The following is a 15,533-nucleotide window of genomic DNA, read 5'->3' as shown; positions in this document are numbered from 1 at the left end:
CTTTCACCATTAAGTATGACATTAATTGTAGGTTTGTTTTTTTTTTTAAATAGATGCCATTTACCATTTTGAAGGTATTCACTATTATTTCTGTTTGTTCAGTGTTGTCATTATGAATAGCGTTACATTTCTCTTTTCTTCCTCCCTTCTTCCTTCCTTCCTTCCTCTTGCTTGCTTGCTGCGCCTGTGTCATGCAGAAGTTCTGGGGGCCAGGGGTTGAACCCATGCCACAGCAGTGACAATGCTGGTTTCTTAACGTGCTGAGCCATCAGGGAACTCCCAAATAGTGTTAAATTTTTTCAAACATTTTTGTCTGCATGTATTGAAAGGATCATATGGTCTTTCTGCTTTATTATTATTATTTTATTATTATTATTATTATTGTCTTTTTGTCTTTTTAGGGCCGCACCCATGGCATATGGAGATTCCCAGGCTAGGGGTCTAATTGGAGTTACAGCTGCCGGCCTACACCACAGCCACAGCCATGCCAGATCGGAGCCGTGTCTGTGATCTACACCACGGCTCATGGTAATGCTGGATCCTTAACCCACTGATCGAGGCCAGGGATTGAACCTGCAACCTCATGGTTCCTAGTCGGATTTGTTTCCGCTGTGCCATGATGGGAATTCTTATTTTTTAATGTAATAAATTACACTGGTTTTGAGTGTTAAGCTAATCTTGAGTTCTGGTATAAATCCTATTTGGTCATGATCTATTATCCTTTTTATATATTTTTGGATTATTTGCTTATATTTTCTTAAGGATTTTGCTTTTATGTACATGGGGAATATTCCTTGATTCGTTCTCTGTTTTTTTAAAAAAGTTGGTAATATTAGTGATATTTCTTCCAGGAACATTCAATACTATTCACATATAAGAACTTCTGGCTTAGAATTTCTTTTGGGGGGGATGTTTTTGATATAAAATTTAAATTATTTAACAGATATTTAATTATTACCCCTGTTTTCTCTTTCTTGTTTGAATTTTGGTAAATTGTACTTTTCAAGAAGTTGTTCATTTCTTCTAAAGTTGAATTTTTTGTCATAAGTTTGTATGTAATTTTCTATCATCATTTTAATGTTTGTGGTATAACCTTTCATTCCTACTATGGGTGATTTTTATTCTTTTTTACTTCTTGATTGGTCTAGCGAGATATGCTATTGATATTTTCAAAAAAGCATATTTTTAATTTTCTCTATTAACTGTCCATTTTAAAATTTCATTAAATTCTGCTTTTTATTACTTTATTTCTTCTGCCTTCGTTGGGGTTCCTTTGCTCTTTTTCCAGTTTATTTTTAAGGTGGAGCATTGTATCATTGGTTTTAGATTTTTGTTTTCAAATTTAGGCATTTGAAGCTGTAAATCCCTCCTTAAGCACTACTGTAACATTATCTTGCACGTTTTGATATATTGTATCCAGTGGTTAATTTCATGGTTCAACTTGGCTTGACTATGGTGCCTAGTTATTTTGGTCAAATACTTGGCTAGATGTTACTGTGAAAGTAAGTGTGGATGTAATTAACATTTACGATCAGCAGACTTCAGCTAAAGCAGATTACCTTCTAAAATGTAGGTGGGCTTCATCCAACTAGTTGAAAGCCTTAAGAGCAAACACAGGTTTCTTAAAGAAGAAATTCTGCCTCAAGATTGCAATATAAAATCTTGACTGAATTTCCAGCCTGTCGTCCTGCTTAACAGATTTTAGGCTTAAGACAGTCGCATCAACTTATCCTTTGAATTTCCAGACTACTGGCTTGACCTGCAAAATATTTTCAAATTTGTTTATTTCTTCTTTCAGTTGCAAATATTTAGAACTATATTATTTAAATTCTGTATATTTTGAGTTTTCCTAGATATGCTGTTTTTCCTGGTTTTTAAATCAAATTCTCTTGTGGTCAGAGGATACACTTTGTATGACTTCAGTGCTATGAAATTGTTGTAACTTGGAATTCCCATTGTGGTGCAGCGGAAATGAATCTGACTAGGAACCATGAGGTTGTGGGTTTGATCCCTGGCCTCACTCAGTGGGTTAAGGATCCGGTGTTGCCATGAGCTATGGTGTAGGTTGCAGACGCAGCTCAGATCCAGCGTTGCTGCGGCTGTGGCATAGGCTGGCAGCTGTGGCTCAGATTTGACCTGAAGCCTGGGAACTTCCATATGCCATGGGTGCAGCCCTAAAAAGACAGAAGACAAAAAATAAATAAATAAATAAATAAAAAATAAAAAAAATAAAATGAAAAGAAAGAAAGAAATTGTTGTAACTTGCTTTGTGACTTAGAATGTTGTCTTGGTGCATATACCATGTGAACTTGAAAAAAAAATTGCTTTCGTTGGATGTAGTGTTTTATGAATGTTAGTTAAACTGAAGTGTTTCAAGATGTTCAGATCTTTGTCCTTCCTGATATTTTAATGTTTAGTTTCTTTGTCAATTATTGAAAAAAGTTAAATCTTCTGTTTTAATTGTGTAGTAGTCTGTCTCTCCTTTCAATTCTTCAGTTTTTGATTCATGTAATTTGTTTTTGTCATTAGATGAATATACATTTTAAAATTGTTACATCTTCATGATGAGTTATCTCATCATTATGAAGTGTCTTTCTGCATCTCAGGTAATAGTTTTTATCTTAAAGTTTATTTAGTATTTGAAATCTTTTCATTTGATACAAAAATAGTCATTCTAGCCTTTTTTCCCATATTGCTTGCATGGTATAGTTCCTTTCACCTATCTTTGCCTTTATATGGAAAGCTTATAATTTTAAGAGAACTTTTTAAGACATATACTATTAATTTCTGCTTTTTAATTGGAGAGTTTTCTTTAGACCATTAATGTTTAATGCAATTATTGATATGGCTGGATTTAAATCTATCATTTTATAGTTATCCCTCTGTATCCATGGGGATTGATTGCTTCCAAAACCCTGTGAATACCAAAATCAATGGATCTTCAGGTCAGGGCACACTGAAAGTGGATTTACTGCTGGGGGCAGACTTAAAAACTCACAAACCTGATGTATAAGACAAGACTGTCCACTTTGTTAATCAATTCTGAGATATGTAATATGAAATACTTAAGCATGCACAGTTAGATTTTTGTATCTCTGTAGAAGAATGTACAAAGGAAATCAAATCATAATTTAATTGGCAGGTTGCTGAGGAAGCATGGTGTGGTAGACTGAATAATAGCACTCAACATAGCCACATTCTTTCTTTCTTCTTCCTTTTTTTTTCCGTGGGATCTGAGCCGTGTCTGCAACATACACCACAGCTCACTGGCAACACCGGATCCTTAACCCACTGAGCAAGAGCAGGGATCGAACCTGTGTCCTTATGGATACTGGCTAGATTTGTTTCTGCTGCACCACAGAGGGAATTCTGCAACATATCCACATTCTAATTCCTGAGTTTGTGTTACCTTATATGGCAAAAAGAACTTTTCACAAGTGACTAGTTTAAAGATCTTGAGATGGGAAGGTTTGTATGCTAAATTATCCAGGTGGTCCCAATGTTATAACAGGAATCCTTATAAGATAGAGACAGATGATTAGGGTTGGAAAAAGCAGTATGACAACAAAAGCAAAGACGGGAGTGGTGTAGCCACCATCCAAAACACGTTGCCAGTTGCCAGTCACAGAAGCTGGAAGAGGAAAAGAAGGGATTCCTTCTGGGAGCCTTCTGAAGAAAGCTGCTGACACTGATTTTTGCCTCACTTCAGACTTCTAACCTCTAGAGCTATAAGAGAATAAATTTATGTTGTTTTAAGCCATTTAGTTTACAGAAATTTGTTACATCAGCAATGGAAAACCAATACACACAGGATCAAGAAAAAAGTCAGAGGAGTCAAATATTTAATGGAAATAGGCTAAGATGGTTTTGTTTATCCATCTAATCATAGGGCTGAATAATGAAAGTCTATTGAACAAAACTTGATAAAGTGTGAGTGTGTACTACCATAATTTGATTTTATGATTTTATGAAGTCTTTTTTTAAATGAGTACATTTTAAGAATTAAGGTATAGTTGTGATTTTATGAAGTCTTTTAAATGCTACATTGACCGACTCATCCATTTCCAACTGTTACAATCTTAACTTTGGATATTTATTACAAGTAAGTTGTGCTTTTGTGAGACCAGTTCTGTTTTTGTAGGTTTGATTTTGCATAATTTCACTTTGATCAATTCTCTGTTGATATAAAATTTCATTCTCATAGATCAAGCTAATTCCCATTATTACCAGTGAAATAGCCAAGTATCTTTCGGGATTCCAAATACTAAGCCTACAAGAAGGAAGTTGGTTCACCGGCAAACAAAAAATCATTTCTTGAATTTTAAAGTCCCCTTATCATCACGTAAAATAGAAAACGTAGTATCTAACAGTTGCCTAATAATCATGCGGATAAGGCAGCAGCAAATGTTTATTTGAATAAATAACCTCAACGTCTTATTTTTTTACTGATACAAAGTGATAACTTTTTCAATGAGAAACTACAATTTGCTGATGTTCCTTAGTTTCACCTTTACAATCAGCTTATTTTACTTGACATCTTTAAATGAGGAAATTACAAGATTTTTCAATATATAGTGTCACATACTGCAACTCAATTCTCAAGGGTAATGCTCAATTCTATAATTCTCCATTGTTGCACAATGGAGTGTAAAATATTTTGAAACATAAATTCCTTAGAAAGTTTACAGGAATAGAAGATAAAATAATTAAACTGAATAACCACATATGCTAAAGCTCTATTGTGTGTGTGTGTGTGTGTGTATGTGTGTGTGTGTGCATAGCAATCCAAATCAGACTCCATTTCCTCATTTTAATGCTAAAATTCTTAGCTATCTTTGCATATCTTCTGAGCTGCATTTGTGTTCTGTTCAAAACATATTTGCATTTTAAAAACTTTTTCCAAAAAGAATAAAAGAGAAAACTCTTTTAAATAGAGAGCTTCTAAGACTGGTAAAATTGCCAGGGTAGGAGGCATAAGACCTTTCCTGGCATGTTAACCATTATTCTTGGAGAAGGAAAGTAAAATGCTAAATGATTGTCTGAGAAGTCTTTTAAGTAATAATTTCTTATTAAAGATAGCTGTCTCAAAGTTGGGAGACTGGTAAAAAGAACTTCAAAAGCAGAGTTTGACCATAGAAGGGATAAAGTTCCCACCATGGCCCAGTGGGTTAAGAACCTAACTGCAGTGGCTTGGGTCATTGTGGGGATAGGGGTTTGAAACTGAGCCAGCACAGTGGGTTAAAGGATAGGGTGTAGTCACAACTATGGGTCAGATTTGGCCTGGGAACTTCCATATGTTTCAGGTACGGCCATAAAAATAAAATATAAAATAGAAGGGATAACTACCATTGGAAGGGGACATTTTAGAATTTCAACCAGGGAGCAAGCTAATAACAGGATGGGGAACAGAAGAAGGCAGTGCAGCCTGAAGTCAGATTCTGAGGCCAGTACCTCAAGAACACCTGGGGACCTGGGGTTGGGGAGTGGGGTGAAGGTGGTTGGAGAGAAGCCCATAGCCAGGTGCAGTGGGTTACTTTCAGAGGTAATTTTCCTAGAGGAGTCAAAATGATACCAAGATGAGATTAAAACTGGTCTGTTGTCCATCACTGAAACAGATGGTGTTTGCAAGCCCAATAACTGGACCAGAGATTTTTTTTTTTTTTTGTCTTTTTGCCTTTTCTAGGGCCGCTCCTGTGGCATATGGAGGGTCCCAGGCTAGGGGTCCCATCGGAGCTGTAGCCGCTGGCCTACACCAGAGCCACAGCAAGGGGGGATCCGAGCCATGTCTGCGACCTACACCACAGCTCACTGGCAACGCCGGATCGTTAACCCACTGCTGGAGGCCAGGGCTGAAACCCGCAACCTCGTGGTTCCTAGTCAGATTCGTTAACCACTGCGCCACGACGGGAACTCCCAGAGGTTTTTTTTGCCAGAGGTCCATGAACTCTTCAGAAATCCATGGACACACTAGGAAATATGCAATTTCCTGAAATTGTTTACAAAATGTGTGCATATATGTTTGTAGAATTTTGTAGGGGTAGATGTCCCATAATTTATATTAAATTCTCACAGGGGCCATGGTCTCCAAAATGCTAAGACTGCCAACTCTAGGCTCAGAGGTGATAAACCGGTGGGCTGTGTACCATTATATGTCATGGTGTTCTGGCTGCAATGCATGCCAAAAACCTGTGATGCAGGCAAGTCTGAAGCTTAAACCTAATCTAACCAGTCTAGCATCCATTTTAAAAGAATTCAAGTATTTATATAACCACATGCCCCCAGCAGGCCTGTGGATTGTGCCATCTCAGCTCACCGAATAAGTTTAAGGCTGTTGGGATAGAAATAGAAGGGGCTTATTAAATTTACAGATCCCTGGGAAGGTCTGGAGTACTTCTTTGGAATTTGTAATTTTATGAAGTTCTCTATGATATCACTACTCAAAGAGGGGAGAATAGCAACAATGATATCACTTAAGGACTTGTAAGAAATACAGAATCCACGAGCATTTCCCCTCCCCACTTCCACTATCTATTAAACAAGAATCTGCATTTTAACACCATCCTTGGGTGCTCTGTATATGCATTAAAGTTTGAGAAAAGTTTTAGGCACTACCAGCCTAAAAGTCCTCTTTCTCTTTTTCTTTCTCCTCACTGATATAAAGGGATTCTAATTAGGGTAATAAAAATATTTTATTAGGTATGGCTTGTTCTTTCAAAGCATCTTATACATATTTTCGCACTTGATTATTAAAAAAACAAGCTATATTATAGCTTCTTAATAAAGTAACATTATGTATGAGTTAGTGCTCTGCTAGGAGATGAATTTACACATTGACACGTTATTAGAAACCTGAGAAAAAGAAATATTTAAGTAAAATCAGTTTCCAGCATTAGAACCATTAGTCACTTTCCAAATGTACTTTCTTTTTAAAAAGTTTTTTATTATAGTCGATTTACATTATTCTGTCAGTTTCTGCTGTACAGCAAAGTGACCCAGTCATACATTCATACACACTCATCTTTCATCATGTTTCATCACAAGTGTTGTGCTTTCGATGTCCCTTGACTCTTTTAGAAGCAGCAGCTTGAATCTTCGAAACACTTAGCTCTGTGTAGCCACCCTTGTAGGGTTCTTTTTATTTAATTTATTTTTAAAATTTTTTTATCAGATTAAGATAACAGGAGACTGTCCATCTCTTCTGAGTGCCTTAAGTGAGTGGATGTTCTCCAAATACTAAAGGAGAAACAAAGCACATGCAAATACATTTCTGCATGGGCTTGCCATATTGAGATTTTATTAAGTTTTTTTTTGTTAGTTCATTTGTTTTGTTTTTTGGTTGGTTGGTTGGTTGGCATCCAGCCCCTTGTCAAGGGCCTCATAGCACTGTGGATCTCTTTTCCGTGGTTAGAAAACTCGAAGGAATATGGAGCACGTGTTTTCTTGCTATACGTGTTCTAATCAGAACATGATTAACTGGTTTAATGATCAGTCAAGAAAGCTGCAGGTTTTTCCCTCTGTCCTCCTTGAACCTTCTTTGCTCCCTCACTTATCATTAGTGAGCTGCCAATAATAAATTAATTTATTTAACCACCCTCGGCATTTTTATAATCTCTAGCTTTTTTTTTTTTTTTTCCTGTAGCAGATTTAAGGCTACTTCTCATGAATGACCTGGCCCTTTTCTGATCATTAGAAGGAAATAGTTTTAAAATATCCCCTATCACAGTTTCCTGCACAGATGCTCCTTCAAGCTGCTTGGTAGCTCAGAGCAATACCACAATCACTGCACCCATGTGCTCCAGAAAGTTTCCAACCAGAAGAAAAAAAAAAAAAAAAATCACTGCTTAGCCATGAAATTCAGCCCTGGAAAACCATAATTTAATTGGAAATTGGACACAGACAATTACAGTAAAGATTGGGTCCTTTCCAATTAATTTTAAAATTTTGTTTTAATTAAAAAAATGTGAGCGTTGGTAATTGTGAAAGAAATAATAACGGTCCAAAGACATCCATAGCCTAACCCTCAGACTTGGTAGCTATGTTACCTTTCACGGCAAAAGGGGAATTACTGATGTGATTAAATTAAGGGTCTTCAGATGGGAAGTGTATGTTGGGTTACCCAGGTGGGCCCAATCAGAACGTCATCGCAGGTGTTCTTATAAGAGTGGGGTAGGCAGTCCCAAGTCAGAAGTAGATGTGAAGATGGTGGCAAGAGGTTGGAGTGAGGCCAGAAAGCAGCCAGGAACCAAGGGTGGTAGGAGGTTTTTAGAAGCTGAAAAGACAAGAAAGTAGATTGTCCCTGGGAGCCTCCAGAAAGCACAAGCCCTGCCAACACCTTGGCTTGAGCCCAGTGAGACTGATTTTGGACTCCTGACCTCCAGAACTGTAAGAGAACAAGTTTGTGTTAAGTCACTAAGTTTGATGTTTATAGCATTAACAAGAAAGCCATTGCAGTTCTATAGAAACCTTACTAGTTATTCTATAATTTCATATAATTGCATTTTTAAACTTAAAAATGGCTATATTGTGGGTATTGCTAGCTCTCTGTCCTTAAAAATGTTAATTAAAAACAATTCTTTATTTTGACATTATTAGCAACCTATAAAATGTTTAGAAATAACTAGTCTGTAAGGGTTATGAGTAAATTATGGTTTGGTCTGAGTTAAAGTTGTTTCACCCCATGTGGCACAGAGCATGACATTGATATGGCAAGTTCTCAGAGTTTGTGGTTGACTTTTTTTTTGAGTCAGAAAAATGTATATTCAAATCCTTGTTCTGCAACTTCTTTATTTGTACCTTTAGGTAGGAACTTACCTTCTCTAAGCTTTGAATTCCTTATAAGTAAATAGGGATCACAGGGAAGCTGTGACGATTGTATTAAATGATGCATGCAGAACACTTAGGAGAGTTTCCACTGATAGTAACTACTACTGGTTGTTTAAAACTTCAGTAGGCTTGGGTAGTACACCAAAGTTGGTTAACGATGACTGAATCTGAGCCACACCTGGACGTACTATTGCAGCTGAACCTAAAGAATCTAGGTAATGAGAAATCTGATAATCAATTAGCCAGCTGGAGAGAGTAATCTTAAGAGTGGAAAGAAACTATATCTTAGGAGCATGTGTTCTCACTTGGAAACACAATATTCTCCCAAGGATGTAATGTGTATCCTGCTCTGTTTTATATGTGGAGAAAAACAACAAAACATAGACTGATGTGCTTACTGTGTGGAAGGTCATTCTTTCCTATGATGTATTAATTTCCTAGCAAAAGATAACACTCTGCCTTGGTTCTCATTAGAGAATGGAATAACTAGCAAGGTGTCAGTATGGAAAAAAATAGCGTTGTTACAAAGTTGGATGTAATCATGCTGTTTGCTACTTGGGGGTTGCTACTGAATTTCAAAAGCTTTTTTTTTTTTTTTTAATATGTTCTCATATGTGAAATATCGAGGCAAAACATTCACTATCCTGTATCAGAAACCCACTTACTGATCTCCTTATTGCTGAAATGAGGCCTAAATGTTCACATGCAACCCAGAAGATTGACAGGGAAGGAAGTCACTTTTAAAATGCTGTACTAGAAAGACTCCCAACTAGATAGGAAGTAGGTGCCATAGCCTGACTAGGATGTTTGAACACCTTAGGGCCCATTGTGTTCCTCTTCTACGTTGTCACACTTAATGGAATATTGAACAGTGTTGCACCAGGATGGACAGGCCTGGTTCTTGTCCCAGATTCATCATCAACCAAACAGGTGACCGTGGACATCACTATCGTCATCAGGTCCCCAGGCATCAATTTGTTCAATTTGTATATCGCCTTTGCAAATTTTGCAACATGAATATATCTGTATCCTAATTCAATATTCTTTTAAGTTGATTCATTTTTAAAACTTTTAAAGGAAACATTCTAGCATGGCTGCAAATTACAAAAAACTGATGTTGTATCATAAACAACCATGAACCATAAAATTAAAACTTGAGAATAAAACCTTTTTACTTAGTTCAAGATCAGATCGAGGAGGTAGTCTGAAGATCAGGAGAGGAATGAGCCCTGGACCAGTTTAAACTAACTCTTCCTTCTCATGAGAGATGTGGGGATATAAATTAGGGCACCATACTGATAGGCAGCCTGGCAACTCAATAGAGAAAGTCTGATAGCAAGCTTTAGATATGAGTCCTATGTAGGCTGGGGATGTTGGCTACCTAGGAAAAGGTCTGCTTTCAAGGAATGCTGTATAAGTCACTACTGGGAGGATTGACAATGGATGATATTGGTCATAGACCTGCTCTTGAGAGGAAAGGAGTTTACATGAATTAGGTGAAAAGTTCAAGCCCTCCAAGAAAGTAGCTGGAATGCACAGCCCACTTTAGTCTTTGAGGTGAACCAGAGAGAGACTGGGATTGGAAATCAGTAGAAAGGGTGACACAAACACATTGGACATGGCAGAAAAATGAGTCTACCTCCTAGGCATGGGCCTACCAGCTGCTAGTGGTGTGGGGTGATTCCTGATGGGCTACCAGCTTGACTTCTCTCTGGTCCAGGGTGTTGTGTAACTAAGCTAATAGTTACTAACCATGACAGGCAGCTCAGACTCTGAGGGGATGTGCAAATTCCTTAGTCACTAGTACAACTTAAAATGCATGTACTTCTGGGAGGTACATTTACCTTAGGAATAACTCATATTTACCTGGTCATTACTATGTGCTGAGCACTGTGCTAACACCTTCACATGCTTTATGTCCTATTATCACTATTTTCGATAGGCAAGCACTATCATTTTCCCCTTTCTTAACTGAACAAAATATGTGAGAGAGGTTAAGTAAGTGGCCCCAAGTCACACAGGTAATCAATCAGTGGTGATGCTGGAATTCAAACTTGGGTTGTTTTGTCTGGATAGCCTGGGTTCTCAAATCACACAAGCATGTTACCCCTAAAAGACCAGAGGCTCTCAGGATCGACCCCATTAGTTATGGGAGACAGGAACTTTCGGAGATGAAGGCTTTGGCCTTGGATACCTCCCACTATAAAACACCCCCTCCTGGCCTCAGCAGCAGCAGGTGTATGAGTGTCCATCTCTGTAGGGTCTGGAGAGTTTTTGGTGCTCCACCCCTGCATCTTTGAATTAGCCCATTTTGCATAAATCCAAGTACTTCCTGGGCTGCCTTGACCCTCAGCAGAGAATCCAATGCATCTTGTGGCGAGGAGTCTGCAGTGTTATCCCAGGACAGTCAGCACATTACATAGTGTTACCCATTAATTTGAAAAATTGGTGTCAAAATCAGGTGAGAGAGGACAAAGCAGTTGGATCAGATGTTAGGTATTTGACTCTGTCACTGAGAACAAACAGCAGCACCAAGACTGAGGAGGAACAGAGCAAGTGGGAGTCGTTGTAGCAGGAGGCTGACATATGCAGGAGTCACTGAATCTCAAACCAAAGCTGGTTCTTAACAGGGACACCGTAGTGATTTTATTTCTTTAACTGACCAGTTGGACAAACTTAATAGAACCAGGTGTTTGTTAGTGGAACGGTTTGTCCTCTTTGCCATATTTCTGCCCCAGCAAGAATGATGTCTATGGTAGTGCAGACAGGTGAGCACTTGGACAATTATATTCAGGAGCCTAATACGTATAGTGAAGAAGAGGCTGGTGTAAATCGGTGATTGTCAACCCTGGCTGTTCGTCGAAATCACTTGGGGACTTTTTAAAAACTGTGACTGCTTTGGCTCCACCCTCAATGTTCTAATTTAATTGGAGCTCTGGCATAAGTGGATTTTAAAGCTCCCAGGGTGATTTTAAAAGTACAGCCAAGTTTGAGAACCTTTGTATGAATCATTTCAAGTAAGCCTGTCTTGGATTTCTCTGGGAGGAAAGTGTTTCTCCCTGGCAGGATGGCCTGACATGAAAATCTGAGTGGAGAGTCCTGCTTGGGGGCTGGGCTGGGCATTTTCATTCTGGTTGTTTCCAGATCATGTCTGTGCTGCCTCAGCTCACTTGTCCCTTCTATCACATGGGTGCCACCCACCACCTTGGCAGAGATAAGTGTCAGAACCTATGGGGGAGAGAGAAGAGATGGAAGCCAGAGCCTCCCATAAAGCCTGGTATACAGTAGGTGTCCATTACATGTTTGTTGATTGAATATGAGAGGAGAGGGGATGTTGTATTCACTTTGGACTTTTATATACACTTAATGAGATAGTTAATTTTATGTATCAACTCGGCTGGGCACAGGGTGCCCAGATACTTGGTCAAATATTCCGGCTATTTCTTGGAGGGGGTTCTTGGATTAGCTTAACATTTAAATTGATGCACTGAATATATCCGGACAAAACTTTGCGTAAAAAAGACACATGCACCTGCATGTTCATTGCAGCTCTATTCACAATAGGCAAGACATGGAAACAACCCAAATGTCCACCGACAGATGATTGGGTTAGGAAGATATGGTATATATACACAATGGAATACTACTCAGCCATAAAAAAGAACGACATAATGCCATTTGCAGCAACATGGATGAAACTAGAGACTCTCATACTGAGTGAAGTAAGTCAGAAAGAGAAAGACAAATACCATATGATATCACATATCTAGAATCTAATATAAGGCACAAATAAACCTTTCCATAGAAAGGAAAATCATGGACTTGTAGAATAGACTTGTGGTTGCCAAGGGGGAGGGGAAGGGAGTGGGGTGGTTGGGGAGCATTGGGTTAATAGATACAGACTATTGCCTTTGGAATGGATTAGCAAGAAGATCCTGGTGTGTAGCACTGGGAACTATGTCTAGTCACTTATGATGGAGCATGACAATGTGCAAAAATAGAATGTGTACATTTATGTGTAACTGGGTCACCATGCTATACAGTAGGAAAATTGTATTGGGGAAATAACTATTAAAAATAATAATAATAACAAATAGAAAAAAATAAATTGATGCACTGAGTAAAGCAACTTGTTCTTCTTATGTGAGTAGCCCTTGCTCCATCAGTTAAAGGCCTGAACAGAACAAAAAGGTTGACCCTGCTCTAAGAGGAACTTTGTGCCAAGCTGCCTTTGAATTGGGTCAGAGAACAGGCTTTTTTACGCCTTCAGACTTGGCTGAAACTTGCCAACTCCTGGGTCTGGAGGCTGCTGGCATTCCATTGAAAATCACACCACCAGATCTTCTGGTCTCCAGCTTGGCAACTGCTGGTCTTAGGACTGTCAGCCTTAATGATTGGTTGAACCAATCCCTTGTAATAAATTTCATACATATACATGTATACATGCACATACACTACTAATTCTTACTCTGGAGAACCCTAACATATTTAATTCTTCTCTCTTCTCTATGAAAAATCAAAAGGCTACTCTTTGTGGTAGCAGTATTTTCTGAAATAACTAGTGGCTATTATATTTTTTATTCCTTAACCTCTGCTAGAATGAACTTCAGGATGTAAAAATATTCAATTCAATCTAAAAAATTGATTGAGGCTCTACTAGGTGTTAAACAGAGGTGTAATGCATTAGATTTGCCATATTCTATCTATCCAGTGTCCCTCCTTCCCCAGTGTTGCCCCTCCTAAAGGGAGACAAATAATCATTAAGGCTAGTAGTTAGGCTTCGGCTCTTCCACTGTTGTGGCCTAGGTTGAATCCCTGGTCTGGGAACGGGATCCCACACCAAGCTGCTGCATACCATGGCCAAAAAAAGAAAGAAAGAAAGAAAAAGAATCTTAAGGTTATTTATCGTTATTATAATAGAAGTATATACAGGTTATAGTAGGGCTGAAATGAAGGGAACCGTTATTCCACCCAAAGATCTGAGGGAGCCTTTGTTGTGCAGGGAGAAACCTAATTTATTTTTCCTTATATTCTGTGTGATTCAAGGGAGCAGCCACCCCAGAAGCTTTCATATCACTGAGCAAGGTATTTGGGAGCACTTGTTTCTTCCCCAAGAGGGACAGACCTAAGACAACTTGCACTGTGTTTTGTTTTGTTTTTTTTTTAATTAATTAATTTATTTATTTTTGTCTTTTTGCTATTTCTTGGGCCGCTCCCTCGGCATATGGAGGTTCCCAGGCTAGGGGTCCAGTCGGAGCTATAGCCACCAGCCTACGCCAGAGCCATAGCAACGCGGGATCCAAGCTGCGTCTGCAACCTACACCACAGCTCACAGCAACGCCGGATCGTTAACCCACTGAGCAAGGTCAGAGACCGAACCCGCAACCTCATGGTTCCTAGTCGGATTTGTTAACCACTGCGCCACGACGGGAACTCCTGCACTGTGTTTTTTTTTTTTGTTGTTGTTGTTTTCGTTTTTCTTATGGCCGCACTCACAGCATATGGAAATTCCCAGGCTAGGGGTCACATCTGAGCTACAGCTGCTGGCCTACGCCACAGCCATAGCAACTCAGGATCCAAGGTGCATTTGCAACCTACACCACCTTTCACAGCAATGGCAGATCCTTAACCCACTGAGTGAGGCCATGATTTGAACCCACATCCTCATGCATCCTAATTGGGTTCCTTCCTGCTGAGCCACAAGAGGAACTCCCCATTGCAGTACTTTGAGTGAGTGCCAGAAACCACACTTGTCCTCCAGCTTGGAGAGGGCTGGTAAGATGACTGATACAGGGCAATTTGCTGGCCTTCAGTCTGGAGGGCACTTGATGGTAGAGGAGAGAAAAAAGGAGTTTTCTAGTATAAGAATGAAAAGTCAGGCACTCTGAGGGCCAGGTGTGTTCAGCAATTGAGTTTGAACATCCAGGTGGCTCCAGGATGAAGCACAATGGCTTATTTCCTGCATTTTCTTCCCCATCAGATAGCTACCAGATGATAAGTGACACTCGACTGGCTGATAAATGTTGATCTATAGTTGTGAACTCATAATTACTTACATTTGTCTGGTCTGATTTGCTACAAATGTCAAGATGCTTGGAAAGCCCAGATCATTTTGAGGCACCAGACAGCAACTGCATATAGGAAAAAACAGATGCAAGGAGAGCTCTCATAGGAGGCTGATGTCTCCCACCTCTCTGAGTAGCACCTACCTGCTTCTGATCATATGATAAGGGGTTCATACATGGGAAGGGGGCAAAACTGATAGGGAATAGCAGACTCTTGTTGCTTACTAAGCACACTGCAGGACTCCTAAATGCCCCGCCCCATTGCAACCGGGCTATTTACTATTGAAGAAAATCCAGCTATACATGGACTTCTGCAGTTCAAACCTGTTACCCCAGGTCAAGTACACCAACAAAATGACGGGAAGTACACTGGACAGATTGCCTTGGTCAAGTGAACTGACAGTTGATCATTTCACCAGTCTTGTTTGCCAAAATGGAACTGTGCTCAAAAGAATTGATACTTCTTCAGAGGTGACCTTTGTATATTCATTACTAAACAGTTTTCAAGAATAATCTCTTGACTTTAGCTAAACAGAGAGTGACTTGCTGGGAATATGACACAGAAGGTGAGAGTTGTGAAGAGAGGAAGCAGCCAGAAATGAGCAGGATTGGAGGTTGATCTGATGTTGTTGATGAAAAATTAGT

The 15,533-nt window shown here is 39.1% G+C and overlaps 1 protein-coding gene and 1 long non-coding RNA gene across 2 annotated transcripts in view; one reads left to right on the top strand and one right to left on the bottom strand.

The window, feature by feature from the left end:
* RPP30 (ribonuclease P/MRP subunit p30) overlaps nucleotides 1–15,533 on the bottom strand; it is a 345,838-nt gene that overhangs the window by 265,646 nt on the left and 64,659 nt on the right. The window lies entirely within an intron of this gene.
* LOC110256667 (uncharacterized) overlaps nucleotides 8,187–15,533 on the top strand; it is a 179,707-nt gene continuing 172,360 nt past the window's right edge. Inside the window, exon 1 of the long non-coding RNA XR_002338531.2 lies at nucleotides 8,187–8,382. This is a non-coding gene — a long non-coding RNA (uncharacterized LOC110256667). The remainder of the gene's footprint in view (nucleotides 8,383–15,533) is intronic.

Source organism: Sus scrofa, chromosome 14 (genome assembly GCF_054392235.1).
Source record: "Sus scrofa isolate SSC_HxYL_T2T_F1_AM1 chromosome 14, Sscrofa_HxYL_maternal_Yorkshire_Landrace_v2.0, whole genome shotgun sequence".
Classification (NCBI taxonomy): domain Eukaryota; kingdom Metazoa; phylum Chordata; class Mammalia; order Artiodactyla; family Suidae; genus Sus; species Sus scrofa.
Note: the sequence above shows the minus strand (reverse complement) of the source record. Positions and strands in the feature narration are given on the sequence as shown.